At 50.0% G+C, this 17,513-nt stretch overlaps 1 protein-coding gene across 5 annotated transcripts in view; it reads right to left on the bottom strand.

The window, feature by feature from the left end:
• KIAA0513 (KIAA0513 ortholog) overlaps positions 1-17,513 on the bottom strand; it is a 60,504-nt gene that overhangs the window by 36,036 nt on the left and 6,955 nt on the right. For 2 of the 5 annotated variants that reach the window (XM_061386909.1, XM_061386906.1), the window contains exon 1: positions 15,316-15,423. The exons of 2 other annotated variants lie outside the window; for them this stretch is intronic. The gene's annotated coding sequence lies outside the window, so the exon portion shown is untranslated. Of the gene's footprint in view, positions 1-15,315; positions 15,466-17,513 lie in introns of those variants that run through there. One more of the 5 variants, XM_061386911.1, reaches the window with a different exon arrangement.

Here is a 17,513-nt window from a genome sequence, read left to right as displayed (position 1 = left end):
ATTACATACCTGCTAAAATGGCTAAAATAAAAAATATTAGTCATATCAAGTGTTGACAAGAATGCTGAGCAACTGGAACTCTAATATACATTGTTGGTAGGAATGCAAAAACGTTTGCCAGCTGTTTTGGTTTTGCTTTTTAAGTAAACTTTGAAATTTTAGGGTAGTTTTAGATTTACAAAAAAGCTTCCTCAGTGGCTCAGATGTAAAGAATCAGTCTGCAATGCAGGAGATGTGGATTCAACCCCTGGGTTGGGACGATCCCCTGGAGAAGGGAATGGCAACTTACTCCGGTATTCTTGCCGGGAGAATTCCACGGACAGAAGAGCCTGGTGGGCTACAGTCCGTGGGGTCGCACAGAGACAGGCATGACTGAGCAACTAACACTTTCACTTTTCTCACTTTACTGTAGACCTACCATGTACGCCACATCGCTTTCCCTATTGTTAGCATCTTGTATTAGTTAGGTATAAGTTATTATTCATGAATCAGTATTAATCCATTCTCATTAACTGAAATATGTACTTTATTCATATTTGCTCCATCTCTTCCTAATGCCCTTTTCCTGTTCCAGGATCCCACATGACACTGTCATCCTGTCTCCTCAGGCTACAACAGTTTCTCAGATTCTCCTTGTTTTTGAAAACCACAATTCTGAGGTGTATTTGTGTGTATTTTGTAGAATGTGCCTAGTGGAGATCTGGCTGGTATTTTTCTCATGGTTAGACTGGGGTTATGGGTGTTGGGGAGGAAGACCCCAGAGAGAAGGCACCATTTCTATCATATCATTTCAAAGGCACATACTATCAACATGACTTCTCCCGGGTGACCTTGATCATCAGGCTGAGGTCACACTTACCAGGCTTCTCCACTGACAGTGCTCTTTTGTTTATCTCCCTTTCCAAACTGTGCTCTTTGGAAGGCTGTTGCTGTGGCCAGGCCCCCTTTAAGGAACGGGGAGTTATGCTCCAAGCCCTTCAGGGTGGAGGATATACAGACATCATTTGGAATTCTTCAGGATGGGAGATTTGGGAAGTTTCTTATAAACATATACTTGTCACACACACCCACTCCTAGATACGTACTTAAGAGAAATGAAAACTCAGGGTCATACAAAAATCTGTACACAAATGTTTCTAGCAACTCTATTCATAACTGTCCCAAACTGAAAATACCCCAGATGTCCTTCTCCGGGTGCATGACTAAACAAACTGTGGGGTACGTATGAGTCGACCTCTCAGCAATAAAACCCCACCACACGTAACAGCTTGGTGAACCTCAAATGCGTGATGCTGAGTGGAAAACACTGTCCTTGGAATTTCACCTACACCCTGACTCCACTTATAAGACGTGCTCCAAAAGATGGGGGTCAGGGGCTGCCAGGAGTTAGGGATGGGGTGCAACAAACAACAAAAGGAAACGTGGGGATGACGGAGAAAGTGTTTTGTCTCTTAACTGAATTCGTGGTTACACAAATCTGTACGTATTTTAAAATACACAGGACCGTACTCCAAAAAAGTCAGTTTTACTATTTGTTGTTTAGTCGGTCAGTCATGTCCAACTCTTTGCAGACCCATGCGCTGCAGCACGCCAGGCTTCCCTATCTTCCACTCTCTCCCAGAGTCGGCCCAAACTAAATTTTACTATATGTTAATTTAAAAAAAAGAGGTGGAAGCAGCGAGCCAAGTGCCTAGAACAGGGGCTAATAAGTAAATAGTAGTTCCCTCCTCTTTTAAAAGTGGGGCCCTAGAGACCCCAGACCCCACAGCGCTATGGCTGACGTTCATCCAGCCTACTGCATGACCTAGATTTCTTGGTTTGACCGGTACCTGTGTCCACATTTCTCCCAGGTGTCCATTTGGAACCACACACCCTTCCTGAAAAACAGGTCTGGACCTGAATCCTTGGAGAACAGGGTCAAACAAATCAGTCCTTTCCATCCCCGTGCCAGCCAAGCTTATGGGACACCACCTGCCTACATGTGGGCCACCCTTCCTCTGCAGGCAGACAGGGTCAGACACATGAGACAAGAGGTGGAGAACTGGGCGGGGCCTCGATCCCAGAGTCCCTCATTTTTCCGTGATTTCTCATCCTTTGTCTACATGGAGGAAGGGGCTAAGTAGGAAGAAAGCACTCCGGATCAAGTCCGTTTGGTTTTAAAACAAAACAGGTAGGGCAATGCTAGTAGAATGGCTGCACATCACAGGTGTGGGTACGCAGAGGAGACACACAGAAGAAAGGGTTAGTGAGAGAAACACAGAGACGACCTTCCCTGGGTTCTCTACAGGAAGCGCAGATAGCCAAAGGCCAAAGTAATGACAGTCAAGTTAAGAGCAACTCGCGGAGGCAGTGCGAGTGCCTTGCCCACTGGCCTCCCCAGGGCTGCGCACAGCTCCCCACCACAGGGCAGCGTCTCCTTTCCGACCCCCTCCCTCAGCCGCCGGCCACTGGAGGATAAGCCTCACCCGAGGCGGGTCCAGTCACGGGCCTGAGACAAGTACAAAAGCCCAAGCTGGACATAAGGATCAGGGTCAGCCACCTGGAGGAGCTCCATTAAGCCTAGTGAGCTGACCACTGGTCTGAGAAGGTCAACAGAGCCTGCAGAGGCTGGAAAACAGGCCCCCTGTGCCCCCAACACATGGGGCAGGGCTCAGTCCCCTCCTCTGCAGTAACAGTGACTTGGGATCACTGAATCTTTGAAATGGGACTCAATTTCAAGAGCCCCCTGCAACTGTCTTAAAATAGTCATGGGCCCTCTGCTTAAGAACCAAATGAAAGGATCCGCTCCGCAGAGAGAACTCTCATTTTACTGTAAAAGCCTGAGCAGCTCTGAGAGGACCCCAGCCCCTCTTTACCCACCCTTTCCTGCCGAGGAAACATCGGGGAACACATCTGTCTGTCAGAGATCATGCCCGTGGCTAGGGATGGACCCCCTTCTCAGTGGAAGGAGGTGCTGGGAGAGTTGGGGGTCTCATGCTTCTGCACACAGAAAATGCAGTCAAAGCTCCCCTCTGGGACCAGAGGGAAAGCCTGGGCTGGGTGACACAGGAGACCCTCCCTGGGGACTCAGGGCTCCTGACTTGCACCCCAGGCTCCAGGTCACCTCTTCCCTTCAAGTTCACACTATGGACTCAGCTTCCTCACGACTGACTGAACAAAGGCTGAGCTGCAGAGGCTGAATCAAGTGTCCATGCGGAGAAAAGACACGACTTCTGAGCTGCTGTGGTTTTCAGGAAACAAGAGATGGGGAAATGCTCATGCCTTTCTAAAAACATGTAGGTCCACAGAAGGCATCTGAGGCAGTTGAAGTCAGTCACACAGGGCAGAACCACCCAAGAAAGATGAGACCAGCTCTGTAGGGCAGCATCTGCTCCTGGAAGCAACGTGGCCGCCAGGGAGCGGGCCATGCTCTCCAGGCTCGGCCACGCCTGGAGCTCTGCCAGCCATCAGCCCATCCCTCCAACCAAGGCCCAGAGTTCAAGAGAACTGGGGCGATGCCTCTGGGTCCCCTGCCAAGATGAGACAGGAGACCTGCCTCCAGGCCGCCACCTCCACAGCTGGTTTTGCTCACTCCTTCCTGGAGTGACTGGCTCGTTTCCCTATTCCGTGTGTGTGTGTTGGGGGGGCGGGTGTTAGTCGTTCAATCATGTCCAGCCATGGACTGTCAGTCCACCAGGCTCCTCTGTCTATGGGATCTCCCCAGCAAGAATACTGGAATAGGTAGCCATTCCCTTCTCCAAGGGACCTTCCCAATCCAGGGATCCAACCTGGGTCTCCTTCATTACAAGCGGATTCCTTGTACTGTCTGAACCACCACCCACTGCTGCCCCCTTACTGAGCAAATGTGTCTTCCTAAAACTCCAGTCCAGACTCTCGTGTTAACAGAAGAGATCCCTTGCGCTCTTTAGACTGAGTATTCCTGAAAACATGACATGGAGGAGACTGTCATCCCATCAAGAAGACCAGACCTACGCTGGTTGTTCCAGTGACCAGAGAGACAGAAACAATGATAGAGACAGACAGATGGACACAGAGAGGGAGAAATGGGGTGAGACAACGGTCCAGCGCTGCGGGACCTAATGACAGAGCATCACCGATTCTATGAAGAAGTCTGAGATGTGAAACCAGAGTCTTTTATCAAACCTTTTCAAGATTCTTATACTACTCATGATAGAAGCTACACACAATTACATTTTTCTAAAAATTTTCTCCCCTTGCAAATTTGAATTTGCATAAAAGGATGGCATTTGCAGACATCGCAAAACAGATACTGCTCCCACCTCTCAGTAAGCACCGGAGACCTCTGGCCACACCTGAGCACTGCCGTGGCTGCTGATGTGACATGCCCTCCAGAAGGACTATTGCTTTGGCCAGCGACAACGGCACGAAAAAGCCAAGGTGGTTTGGATTGTCCTTTTCCATAATGCTGTGACTATTATTTAGCACTTTTTAATAATTAACTGATAATTACAATCAACACTCAGTGTATGCTCATCACACACCAGGCCCCAGGCTAGCACTCTATGTGGAGAACCTGCTTTAATTCTCCTGTAATACAGGAGCTAGGTTATTACTATTCCCATTTTATGGCTGAAGACACTTCAAGGCTTAGAGAAGCTGCCTAAAGAGCTTTTTAGATAAGTATTTTAAACTAACTGTCTAAGGCCACAGAGCTAAGAAAGTCTAGATAAGGCCCAGCAGAGTCTGGGTCCACGACCTTGCTGTGAGGCAAGGAGGTAGCTGCTCACTGAGAGACAGCTAAGCATGCTCCCGGCAGCTGTCAGCGACAGGAGTGGATTACTGTTCCCTCCCGGAGAAGATAAGCTATAGGTCTTCCTGTTTGGAAGTAATGCAGGCAATGTCAGATTTAGCAGTGTGACATTTTTTACAAAGCATTTAAAGAAGTTGTTTAATTCCTACTTTAGTAGAGACTGGCAAACACACAGGGCTTAGAGCTTTTCACCCACAAATGCTAGGTTTTCCTATTAGTTACTTGGGGCCTTAATTGAAAAAAAAAAAAAACTGAACGATTTTAAAATAATAATAAAAGAACAAAAGGAGATGTTGGGCTTCCTTGGTGGCTCAGATGGTAAAGAATCTGCCTGCAATGTACAAGACCCTGGTTTGATCTCTGGGTCAGGAAGATCCCCTGGAGAAGGGCATGGCAACACACTCCAGTATTCTTTCCTGGGAAATCCCATGGACAGAGGAGCCTGGAGGGCAACAGTCCACAGGGTCGAAGAGTTGGACAAGATTAAGCAACTAACACTTGCAAAGGAGCAAGAACAAAACAATTATGCATAAGTGATTCCAGATTTTATTTTACTCGAATAAAACCCCAAAGCGTTAGTGTCAGATGAGACTTTAGATTTCTAGAAGACAGTGGGGGCTGGCACAGACGGGATGGGGAGGGGCTTCTCTCCATCTCCAGTGGTTAAAGCAACATGCTTCCAAAGCAGGGGTCCTGGGTTCAATCCCTGGTTGGTGAACTAAGATCCCACATGCCGCTCAGCACGGGCAAAAGATTTTAAAAAAATATTTTTTTTTAATTAAAAAAAAAGGGATGGGGAGGCTGACAGAAAGCTCAGGGGAAAGGTGCAGACTCACGGAAGCAGCTCCAAGATGGGAAATGGTGACATAGCGAAGGGACAGGGTGTCAGCAAAGCCGCACAGCGGTGCACACGCAGCTGCGTCTGGAGCCCACACTTCTGCCCACAACAGCGCCAACTGAGTGAAACAGAGAACTAGGGAGAGGAGGGAGCACTCCTGCCCCGGGGCTGGTTTGACATCTCTCTGCTCAGTGCCGAGTCCTGCAACTTTCATCGTCGAAGGCCAAGGACACAGCCGCTGCCTCTCATCTCAGATGGAGGCAGTGCCAGCGTTGACAGATGAAACGTGTTATCCTGTAGAGTTCAGGTCATGTGTGTGACCATTTATTAAGTCCTTACCAAGTCATGGGAATTGCGATTAAGACACAAAGATGAATAGTATATGGGCCTTCCTTTCCCAGACACCATCTAAGAAGAGACAGACCTAAGTGAATGATTATAGCAAGGGGGGCCAGCGCTGTCATTCCAGGATGCAGGCGTGAATGGGAGACCAGAAGCAGAAGCAGGCGATACTGCCTGGGCAAGACCTGGACTGCACTGTTCAGGTGAGATCTGGTGGGAGCCTGCCAGCCAGGCAAGGGGAGACACTGCAGAGAAAACAGCACGGGGACTTCCGACAGTCTAGTGGTCAGGGGGTGTGGTTCTACCCCTGGTCAGGGAACTGAGATCCTGCATACTGTGAGGTGTGGCCAAAAAGAAAAGAGAAAGAAAAAAGAAAACAGCAAGAAGCAGCAGGCAAGAGACAGTAATAATCCCCAACACACACGCACGTGCACACATACACGCGTGCACACACACACAGAAGTTCAGACTTACTCAGACCTAGTCAGAGGACTGAGGATGAGAAAGATCATCAAGTGTAGCACAACACCACTTAATGTTTGCAAGTATTCTCTAAAAGTGTAAACCTGAAACTTATCATCAATCCCTTTTCTACCCACAGTAGTATGGGAGCTGAACTCTCTGATTTTGGGGGGCGTTCATATTTAACAAGAATTGAAACAGGTGTGACTCTGCAGTGCAGTCCTGCTTATGAGTGTAAGTACATGTCTGTTTGTTTGCTTGAAAATGTAGATGGCAGATGTTGACTTCAAGGTAGGTGGCAAGAAATGGGCTTCCGCTCTGCTTTGCTGCAAAGGTTTCCAAACAGCTTCCACGGGCGTAAAGCACACGGATCCACAGCTCTCAGCACGGTCTTCTCCAGACGTCTGCCCTGCAGAATTCTAATTTGTGCTGCAAATGCGGAGCGGCATTTTTTTTCATCTCAAAGGCTTTAGCTGGAGGCAGTGCCTGTTTGGTCTGCCCTTGTAGGAAAAGATATGCTAAGTAGGGGTGGGTTTACATGAAAGGGAGACAAGGGAATAAAAAGATGGGGCCGGCACAGAACCTGTCAAGTTTCTGGAGACTAATAACCTCCTTGACGTTACCAGAGGCAACTCAGAAACGCAGCCAACAGGAAGCCACGCTGATCAACAGCAGGGCTCCAGCAGCACGCATGCTGGATAATTCTCGGCAGTGGGGGCTGTTCTGCGGGCTTGGCAGCATCCCTGGCCTCCACCCACGGATGCCTGAAGCACCATCCAGCTGTGATGAGAAGGTCCCTAGATGTTGTCCCCAGTTGAAATGCCTGATCTAGATTAACTCTGAGCACTAACACCACCACAGAGCCTCAATCCTGTTCACTGCTTCCTTTTGAAAATCTTTTTCTTGGTAGTATCACCGTCACCCTGCAAATAAGCTCAGTAAAGAACTATCGCGATGGGCCTGTGACATACCCAAGTCCCGATATGAGGCAGTTAGGGACTTACGAGAAACAGGAAGCCTTGTGCATGAAGTTCCCCTGATTAAAGGAGGCTCTAAATGGCAGTGACAACTATTCAGTTGCCTCTGGGATGTGAAGAGGAAGAAGTGGTTCGTTTGTTCGATCATGTGTATGTTTGATCACTCAGCAAACATTCTTGAGCATCACAGGGTGCCAGGTGCTATGCCAAGTGGACAAGGCAAACAAGCCCAGGCGTCCAGGAGCATGTGCTCAAATCAGAGAACAGAGGTAAATAGGAGGCAGCATGCTCCCCATCGCAAGAGCAGTGATGAATGAAACAAAATGAAACAAAAGCACAAGCGGGACAGGGCTGCAGCCACTGTCCCTGCGTGGTCACTGAGCCAGGGAACGCGATTCACTCAAACTGAGATGTGCCAACCACGCAGACCCCAGACTAAGTGCTGGACGAGAATGTAATTGTCTTGCTAACAATTTTTATATTGATTAGATATGTCAATGATCATGTCCTGGGCATACTGGATTAAATAAAATCTACTATTAAAGTTAACTGGGACTGTTTCATTGACTTGTTTGTGCGGCTGCTAGAAACTGAAGCCCATATGTGTGGCTCACCCTGCCCTTCTATTCCTTCAGCCTGAGGAATCCCCACTGCCCACCAGCAGCCCGGCCCCAGCAAATGGCAAGTTCACAGGCTCTGTGGTGGGAATGAACTTGGCCTGGTTGAGGCTGGTGGGGTTGCCACCTGCTAGGCAGGGGCTTGGGAGCCAAGTTAAGGAGTTTGGGTTTCACCCCAGGAGCACTGGGAGAGGCCTGGAGGGTTTGCCTCAGGGGAATGCCACAATCTGATTTTAACTGTGCCAAGATGCTGTGCTCTGGTGACTGTGCAGAGATGGGACAGGTGAGGACAGAGGAGGACCACTGGGCGGGAGGGGTCAATCCCTGGGACCCCTCAGGTTTTGGCCCCTTGGGGTGACCTGAGAAATGGAAGTCCGAGATTCTGCTTCCTTCATGGGGCACAAGGGTCTTACTAAATTCCCTATACGTTACATTTGATTATGTGGACAACCTATACTCCACGACAACAGGAAAATGAAATTTTTTCATCATCCAGAGCAGGCCTCGGGCTCCTGAGAGTGATCCTGTTGCTTCTCGAAGTCCAGCATAACCTGCCTCTCTCCAGAGAGGGAAGTGGACCAGTTTCCCTCTGTGAACTGGTTTCCTATTTCCTGTGCATCGCCACACGAATTAAGCTTTTCACTGTCCAATCTCACTGAATTCTTTGACTTCATTCTTAGCACTTACTAAGGCAATGGCACCCCACTCCAGTACTCCTGCCTGGAAAATCCCATGGATGGAGGAGCCTGGTGGGCTGCAGTCCATGGGGTCGCTAAGAGTCAGACACGACTGAGTGACTTCACTTTCACTTTTCACTTTCATGCATTGGAGAAGGAAATGGCAGCCCACTCCAGTGTTCTTGCCTGGAGAATCCCAGGGACGGGGGAGTCTGGTGGGCTGCCATCTATGGGGTCGCACAGAGTCGGACACGACTGAAGTGACTTAGCATACAGTTCAGTTTAGCTTTCTTCTCTTGTGAGGGTTTCCCCCCGACACACTTTTCCTGGGTTCTATTTTTGCATCTTAGCTTCCCTGTTTCACCCTCAAAGCCCCTCACTCAAGGATGTCAGCTGAACAGTAACCCTCCAAGCTCACTAACTCTGGCATTTTCTGTTGGTGCTGCTCTTTCTAGATTCTCCTTTTCCCCTGCCTGTTGGTCATCACTGCCACCAGTGAGTCATCGGCTCTGAGTCATGCCTGGGTGGGCTGCAAAGGCCTCAGAGCACACCTGTCTGTGCAAGGCTGGCCCTTGGGAACACGGCCCGCACCCAGCACGAGCTTCCATACATGGATTCAGTAACGAGGAGAAAAAACAATTGCCTTGACTCTCTTTTTTTCCCTTCCAGATTTACCATTTCTTTCAGCTTTTGGTGGAGATGATTCCCACACTGCAATGCATCTTGATCATTCACTTTGCATCTTCAGAGGCAGAAGGAAGTTTCCAGAATGAGCCCAGAAGGCCCCAAGGATGAGAGGCTTTTCTTCCATGACATCCCTCCTCTGTCACGGGACACGAAGTGTCACCCCATGTGCCACGCTGGGACCACACCGCCTTTTGAGAGCTATAAAGGTACCACCAAACTGTGCGTAAAACACGGAGGATGGGCCCCACTCCAGACCAGGAAACGGGAGAGATGAGCTGCAAACACAGCCTAGTACTTGGACCAGACCTGCATGAACCTGAGAGCCAGCGCTGCTCACAGGCTGTGACGGGAGGCACATAGGCCTCCTCGCCAGGGCTAACCCTGAAGTTCAAGGCACCGGATCCGAACCCACAAATACAAGCTCTGCTCCCACACTCCTCCCTGAAGGCCCCATGCTCTACCATTACAGATTCCTATTTTTCTAAGCATCTCCCTTCTAAATATAAAACTCTTGGCAGAGGTGTTGCCATCAGCTCTTAGCACCTGGGAACAGACCAGCCTAATAGGTCCCCACAGCAAGGGTTCTGAAAAGGCAAGAGGCATGAAAAGTCAGGATGGGAGTGCAGTGTGTGGGATGACATGGGGTGGGGTGGGGGTGGCACTTGGGGACATTAAAGGACTTTCAGTCTCTGCAAAGAGACACAGAAATGGGCAGAGATGGTGCCCCTGGGAAGGAGACGGGAAGCCAGGGGAGGAGAGGTAGAGACAGAAATCACTTTTCCCTGGACATCCTCCCATATCATTTGAGTTTTGTACCACCTGCATGAATTACCCAGCCAACAAAAAATTAAATAGGGAAGAAGTGGGTATTGGGTATCTGGCTGAGATGAAGCCAGCAATAAAAAGACCTCTGAAGGCGAAGGGACAGGTTACACTGGCTGCTCTGCTCACAGGCTGCCCTGCTCTCATGACCCTCAACCCCACTCTCCACCTACCAGGCCCAAATCACAAGTTTTTCTAGCAACTCCTGCATGGCCCTTTTTCTGAACCTTTTTCAGGGTCAAAATCTGAGACACTGAAACTCAGAATTCTCAAAAGCCTTACTTAAAAGCCCCTCAGAATCACTGGGAAAGTCCCACAAAGGAAAAATGTGACTGCTCTGATGTTGTGGCCTCTGGCTCCGACCGGCTATGCGAGGCCTGACACGGGAACATCGTGTCCAGTGGCACCGTTTATCTCGCCACCAGGGAGCCAACCCTTCGTCACAAGGACGGGGACAGAAGTGTGTCCCCAAGGGAGCAGTCATCCCCCCAGGGCCTCTGGAGCTGTCAGGGAAACTCTGCATCCTGCCCCAGGCTGGAGCCACCAGGGAGACCTGGCCACCAGCGGTTATGGGGAGAGGCCACCGGCTCTGCAGTCAGTCGGGAGGTTCGTGCGGTCCTGGATGACCCTGCGCAAGTCACTCTATGAATCAGACCCTCCCTCTCCTCGCCCGGGACCCACCTAGAGCACAAGCTGTAAGTTGTAAGGATCACAAATACTTTAGGCATAAACATCCAAATCCATGTCATTAGCCCGAAAAATAATCCGGCCCCCTCCTACCAGTTTTACCCCTTAAAATGTTACTGGATCTCGAAGTTAGAAGGTGTTATGCTTTGAGCATCCCATGAATTGAACCATGGAAAGAGATGCTGAGGGACCTCCCTGGTGGTCCAGTGGCTAAGACTCTGTGTTCCCAACGCAGGGGACCTGGGTTCTAGATCCCACATGCCACAACTAAATATCCTGCATGCCGAAACTAAGACCTGGTGCAGCCAACTAAATAAACATTTTTTTTTTTTAATCATAAAGTCATAATGGAATAGGTTGGGCCCCAAATCCAATTTGACTGGTGTCCTTATAAGAAGAGACAGGGAGACACACACAGAGGGAAGATACTGTGAAAACACATATACATACACACAGACACACAGAAAGAAGGTCATGTGACCACAGAGGCAGGGATGGGGGTCATGCAGCTGCAAGACAAGGAACAGAAAGGGTGGCTGGAAACCCCCAGAGGCTGAGAGAAGGGCAGCAACAGACCCCAAGAAGGAACCAGCCCTGCTGACACCTTGATTTTGCACGTCTTGTCTCCTGATCTGTAAGAGAATAATTATCTCTTCCCTAAAATCCCCCAGTTTGTGGTACTTTGGTACAGCAGCCCTAGGAGACTCATAAACTGATCTGGTTTTACTGTCTGTCTAAAGCTTAAAATTCTCTGGCCTGACAGTCAGCTGACCAGCCTACCGATGGCTGTTTCTAGTAAGAGAAGACTAACTTATTATCTACCAATGCAGCAATCCCTCTTATCTTTGACAAGGTCTGTTATAAAAATCATTCATTTAGCAAATATTTACTGAGCACCTACTACGTGTCAGGCACTCTTTGGGGCTCTGTTGATGCGATGTTAAACGGGGAGCCAACACTAAAAGCACGTACACATATGGCCATTTCTGATACCAATGATGAAAGTAAAACAATACGACATGTGCAAAGTGGGTTGGGGACCAGGATGAAATTATTTAAATTGTTAGGGGAGCTTCCACTAAGCTTGTGACACTGGACCAGTGACCTGAATGACAAGGAGTCAGCCACAGGAGAATCTGGCTGGAGGAACAGCCAGTGCAGAGGCCCTGAGACAGAGCAAGTTAGACCCAGTCAAGGCCCAGAAAGAAGGAGGGACTTTTGTTGAGGGAGGGAGTGGCAACTGATGAAGCTGGAGCAACAAGGAAGGTCAGTCAGTCCTTGCATAGTGGGCCCAGGTAAGAAGCTTGCATCTGATCCCAAGACTACTGAGATGTCACTGGGGAGAGACATGATTTGATTCAAAGTTGTTTTTGTTTTAAATCACTCTGGGACTTCCCTCTTGGTACAGTGGCTAAGAATCTGCCTGCCAATTTAGGGGACACAGGTTCAATCCTTGGTCTAGGAAGATTCCATATGTTGCTGAGCAACGGAGCCTGCAAGCCACAACTACTGAGCCCATGCTCCTCAACACGAGAACTTTCACCTTTGTCCTTCCAGATCTACACAGCCACTGATGCACCCCAGACTGCCTTGACTTTTTAAAAATTGTTTTGCACCACTGACCTGCTGAAACACACTCAGATAACCTCCTCTGGTGTCCTTTTTCAGATCTAGATGCTCAGAGCTAGAAAATGGGATTCAAGCTTATTCTTCCCTAATGAGAACAGCTGTGCCCTCTTTAAAGAGGAAAGGGAAAAAAAAAAAAAAAAAACACATCACCATAACGCAAACAATGCCATGTATAAAAAAAACTGGATAAAACAAACAAAAGTACTGGGTCAACTCCTCAGGTTTCACAACCACTGCATTTTTCTTCTGGGTGGAGGACAAGGAAAACGATTATGGCAAGTGTCCCTAGAATTGCCTTGGTCTGTTGCATCACGTGGCTGAAGACACCTAGACTATTAGGAAACTCTGAGCGCTTGAGCAAAACACACTCCCTGCAATCATACTTCCCACTAGGTTTCTCAAGGACCTATAAACAAATCTGAGTACACGCAGACGCTCAAGCCTGGGGTAGAAGGAAGTGGTGGAGAGCGTCTACGCTCGAGAGCCATGCTGCCTTAGCAAGCAGGGAAAGCGGTGGGGGACAGGGATGCTGGGAATCCCGCGGGCCCTGGGATGTGTGTGTCACCGGCCCGCATCCTGCATCCTGCTCAGCGGAGCGGTGATGGGCCACTGCATCTGGTGTCAGACAGCTAGGCTTAACACTGCTTTGCTCCTACTAGCTAAGTGACCATGGGCAAGCCATTTAGCCTTAGTTTCCTCATCTGTGACATTTATGAAGATCAGTTAAGATTCTGCGTGTGAGAGCCCTTTGCAAATTACTCTGTGGTGTAAAAGTGAGGGGTTATCATTGGCAATAAGGATTTTTACTCCTCCCTTTGCATGTCATATGGGTTGACTTTCCCTGACTTTCTCTCTTCCTAGGCTGCTTTTGCTGTTTCTTTTCACTTGATTATTTCCTTTTGAGAGAAGGGAAGAGAGACAAAAGCAGGTAGCATGATGACTCATTTCACCTTAAACCCTTCCGAAAAACTGTCCTAAAAAATGTGCTCTCAGAGCCATTTTGTTGCTGCTCAGTCGTGTCTGACTCTTTGCGACCCCATGGGTACCCTGCCAGGCTCCTCTGTCCATGAGGTTCTCCAGGCAAGAATACTGGAGTGGGTTGCCATTTCCTTCTCCAGGGGATCTTCCTGGACCAAGGATCAAACCTATGTCTTCTGCATTGGCAGGCAGATTCCTTACCAATGAGCCACCTAAGAAGCCCCTCAGAGCCATTTGGGGCCATCCTAAAGCAATTTACCTCCAAAGAACCAAAGCTATTGTCATGCAAAAAGGACCATGTCTAATATCTGTGGATATTCTGCACTGTCTGGAAATCTGTAGCAAATAATTCAAGGTTTGTGATTTACTCAGGTTGCTGAGTAGTTTTTCACTGGCCTTAGTTGCTGTGTTCTCAAATAATACAAACTATCTTCACATTAACCCACACAAGCCATACAAAAGACAAAGACGGAAGAAAATCACAGGAATGTATTCCAGAACCAAATGAGAAGTTAGAGATAATCTGCCCAGTAAAGTGCATATTCCTGACTCCTCAGCCATCTTCATCTCTTTAATGGAAAAAGAACCTCATGAGTCAACTTTCTCATTGTGAGCTGATCTCAATAGCCAGCCGATCGCCCTGTGCTTCAAATGCGTAAGCAGTCCTATTTCTGCACCAAGTGGAAATAAAAGCCAGTGACAGCCCAAGGGAGAGAAGGAACAAGGGAAAACACACACTTCTAAACAGAACCACGGAAAGATGGAAAAAAGCGCTCAAGCGTAATACAACTGAATTTTTTTTCTTTGCTTAATTCGGTGTTAAGCATCTTGGTTGCCCTGGTTTAGGTTGAGGGAGGGGGTGCCTTGAATCAAATGAGCTCCAAACCTCAGCTTTAGGTGACAATGGTCTGGAGAGTCGCCTGCTCCCTGACAGCTGTCAGCTTGCCTCTATCATTTACTCACCCCAGCGAGTCAAGCTGCACGTCAAGCTTCTCACCTGTGCCAGCTCAGAGGTGAGTTCCTGCCCAGTCTGCAGGCTGGCACCCTGGCCTCACACTTAACCAGAGTCACAGGAGCTGCCCAGTCCCTACTGACAAGTCCTCTTCCTCCTCCCAAACTCAATCAACCTATAACCCAGAGAAGCCCAGACCCCAAGCAAGGCGAAACTCCCACCCAGCTCCAGAAAATCCCCCATCCTGTCCTTTCCAAGACCCTGGTCCCTGTGCCAGGCCACCCTGAACCAGCTGCTCTACACAGCTGCTCTACACGGCCCCACGGCAAAGCTCCTCTTGCTCCCGACCACCGCGGGGACGAGGGGGTCCCGGGGAGGCGGGTCGAGCCCTTCTCCTGTGCCCCCACACCGCCCCCGCTGCCACCTCAGAAGCAGAGGGGCAGCAAACTTAAAGCCCAGCACGCAGCACAACTCACCGAGTCCTCCCCATCCCGGTTCGAGGAAGCCCCTCCCCAGCACGCTCGTCCAGGAGTCGGGGGGGTTCCTCCCCCAAAACTGGGGAGCCGGCTCCATTCCTAAGCCACCTGGCGACACCGTCAGCCGCCAGGGATGGGGACACCTTTTCCAGCCCCTCCACCCCCCAGGGAGCGCCCTGCTCCCCATAAGGTGGGCTCTTGGCCCCCTCCTCCCGTTTCCTCACCTCAGCGCGAGCCGAGGCCGACCCCGCAGAGCCCCGGTCCCCACCCGACCACCCCTCACCCGCCGGTCCGCGGGCGCTCCGGCTGTCGCCCCTCGGAGAGCGAGTCCCCGCGCCGCCCACAGAGCCTGGCACGCCGTTCCCCTCACGGGCGCCAAAGGGCCCCCCGCCCCTCTCACCGCGGCGGGGGTTGGACGGCCGGATGGGCCCGGGAGCTAGCGCGCGGGCGGGCGCCTTTGGGCTCGGCGGTGTGGCCACTGCACCGGCCCCGGAGCCGTGTCCTTCTGAGGCCTGCCCGCGCGAGCTGTCAGTCAGCAGCCCGGGCCCGCCCCCCCCGCCCCCCGGACTGCGCAGCCGCGGTGCGGCCCGGAAGCAGCGTCACGTGCTGGGGTGGGGCCGCTACCCGCGCCTGAAGCTCCGAGGCTCTCGGGCCCCTCCGGCCCCGGCTCGCTCCGGGCTGGGGCCGCCTTTCGGATGCAGGCGTCGTCCCCCGCCCCTGGGAGCACTCTAGGGGACTTCTAACAGAAGGTCGCTGCAACCCCGTTTCCTGGATCTGCTCAAAAAACTAGGGTGTTCTCCCGGGCCGAGCAGAGCTGTGGGGTGGGGGGTGGGTGCAGGCCGTTCTGTGGACAGATGAGTGAATTACTTGGTGATTCTGGAGGTGGGGGAGCCCAGGAAGGGAGTATAACCTGATTCGGGTTGCTACCCCGCCCTGGTGTCCGCACCTTTAAGACAAGGATCCCCTTATGCCATTTCCTGCTCGTCTGTTTCAGTTAGGCTGAAGCCTTGACTTTAAGGAACGTACTTGTGAAACCAGTCAGGCAAGGATGTATGGAACGGAAGGGCACTGTGAGGCCGATTGATTTTTTTTGAAAGGGGGCATCTTAAAAAGCTGATGGATTCCACTTTCTTGAACTCCTACGCGCATCAGCATCTTTTCACCAGATACAGTAAACACAATTTTCGAGCTGTCTGGCTTGGGTTTCTTCCACATCTCTTCAAAAGAACAAACCAAAACCACAAAAGGTAAAAAATGTGTGTGCTTCGGACACTTATTTTTTTTAAAAGCTTTTTATTTTATATTGGAATATAGCTGTTTAACAATGTTGTGACAGTTTTGGGTGGACAGCAAAGCGACTCAGTCATACATATACATGTATCTGGGATTTTTCAGTTCAAGAGCAAGCATAGGAATGTAAATGGACACCCCCCCTCCCAAAAATCTTGGGGTTATGGCAAGCTTGGTTCTAACACCTAGGGAAACAGACTGTGAATTCTGACACTGCAAATTCTCTGAAGACAGTTCCAGAGCTACACTGCAGGGCTATAGAGCGCCTTTGGGTGGGTAACTAAGCTGTGTCCAACTCTTTTCAACCCCGTGGACTGCAGCCCTCCAGGCTCCTCTGTCCATGGGATTTCCCTGGCAAGAATACTCGAATGGGTCACCATTTCCTTCTCCAGGGTATCTTTCTGACCCAGGGATCGAACCTGCATCTCCTGCATTGGCAGGCAGATTCTTTACCACTGAGCCACCAGGGAAGCCCTAAAAAGCTCTGCCTTTAAATAAATGCCCTGGCATCTGAACTAGGGCAGAATGTCAACCTCAGAAAACTGGGGCAGGGGTTGTTCTCTGAAGTCTTAGGAGTTAGGCAGGAGGAACTGGAGTTCTGCCACTTAGAAGAAAAGACACCTGTGGATTGACGATCAAGTGTCTTTCTTGTGCCCCACACGTGGAGCTGCTGGTCCCTGGGAAAGTGGACTGTTCAGACTTGCTTGGGAAAGTTGAAGGGACCAACGGGAAGGAAAGAGCTGGGAGCTGCGATTCTACAAGAGGCATGGGGCCTTCAGCACCGCAGCTGCTTCTGGTCCATTTCTGATTTGCATGACCAGCTCCGTGTAGTCATCATTTGTGAGAAACCAGATCTCTGGGTATTTTAAGCTTCATGTGAATTCAGAGAAGTGTAAGTTATGTGGGCACTACAGATGCGGGGGGCGGATCCTGAAGGCTACAAGAGCATCACGAAGACTGTATGGAATAGAGGAGGATCGTATCTGTGGCTGGAGGAAGTCCTCCTTTGGTTCAGTGAGTGAACCCAGCACCAGGAGTAGACTCTTTCAGCCTTGTCCTCACTGTGGTGATACCAACTATTCAGGAAAATTGGAAAATGAGGGTTCATTCAGGGTCAGACTCCATTTGGGGGAAATATCATTTATCTTCAAGAAGATTCACCTATCTCTCCAAACTTCATAAAAGATCATCTGAACTTGCCAGAAGGTTGGAGAGAAACACATGACATGGCCATTTTACTTAAAAAGGGGAAGAAAGTAAATTCTGCAAACCACAGACCAGTGAACTAGACATTGGGCCTGGGAAACA

The sequence above is a fragment of the Bos javanicus genome, chromosome 18 (assembly GCF_032452875.1).
Source record: "Bos javanicus breed banteng chromosome 18, ARS-OSU_banteng_1.0, whole genome shotgun sequence".
In the NCBI taxonomy this organism is placed as follows: domain Eukaryota; kingdom Metazoa; phylum Chordata; class Mammalia; order Artiodactyla; family Bovidae; genus Bos; species Bos javanicus.
The sequence above is the reverse complement of the archived record's forward strand: the minus strand, read 5'-3'. Positions and strand labels throughout refer to the sequence as shown.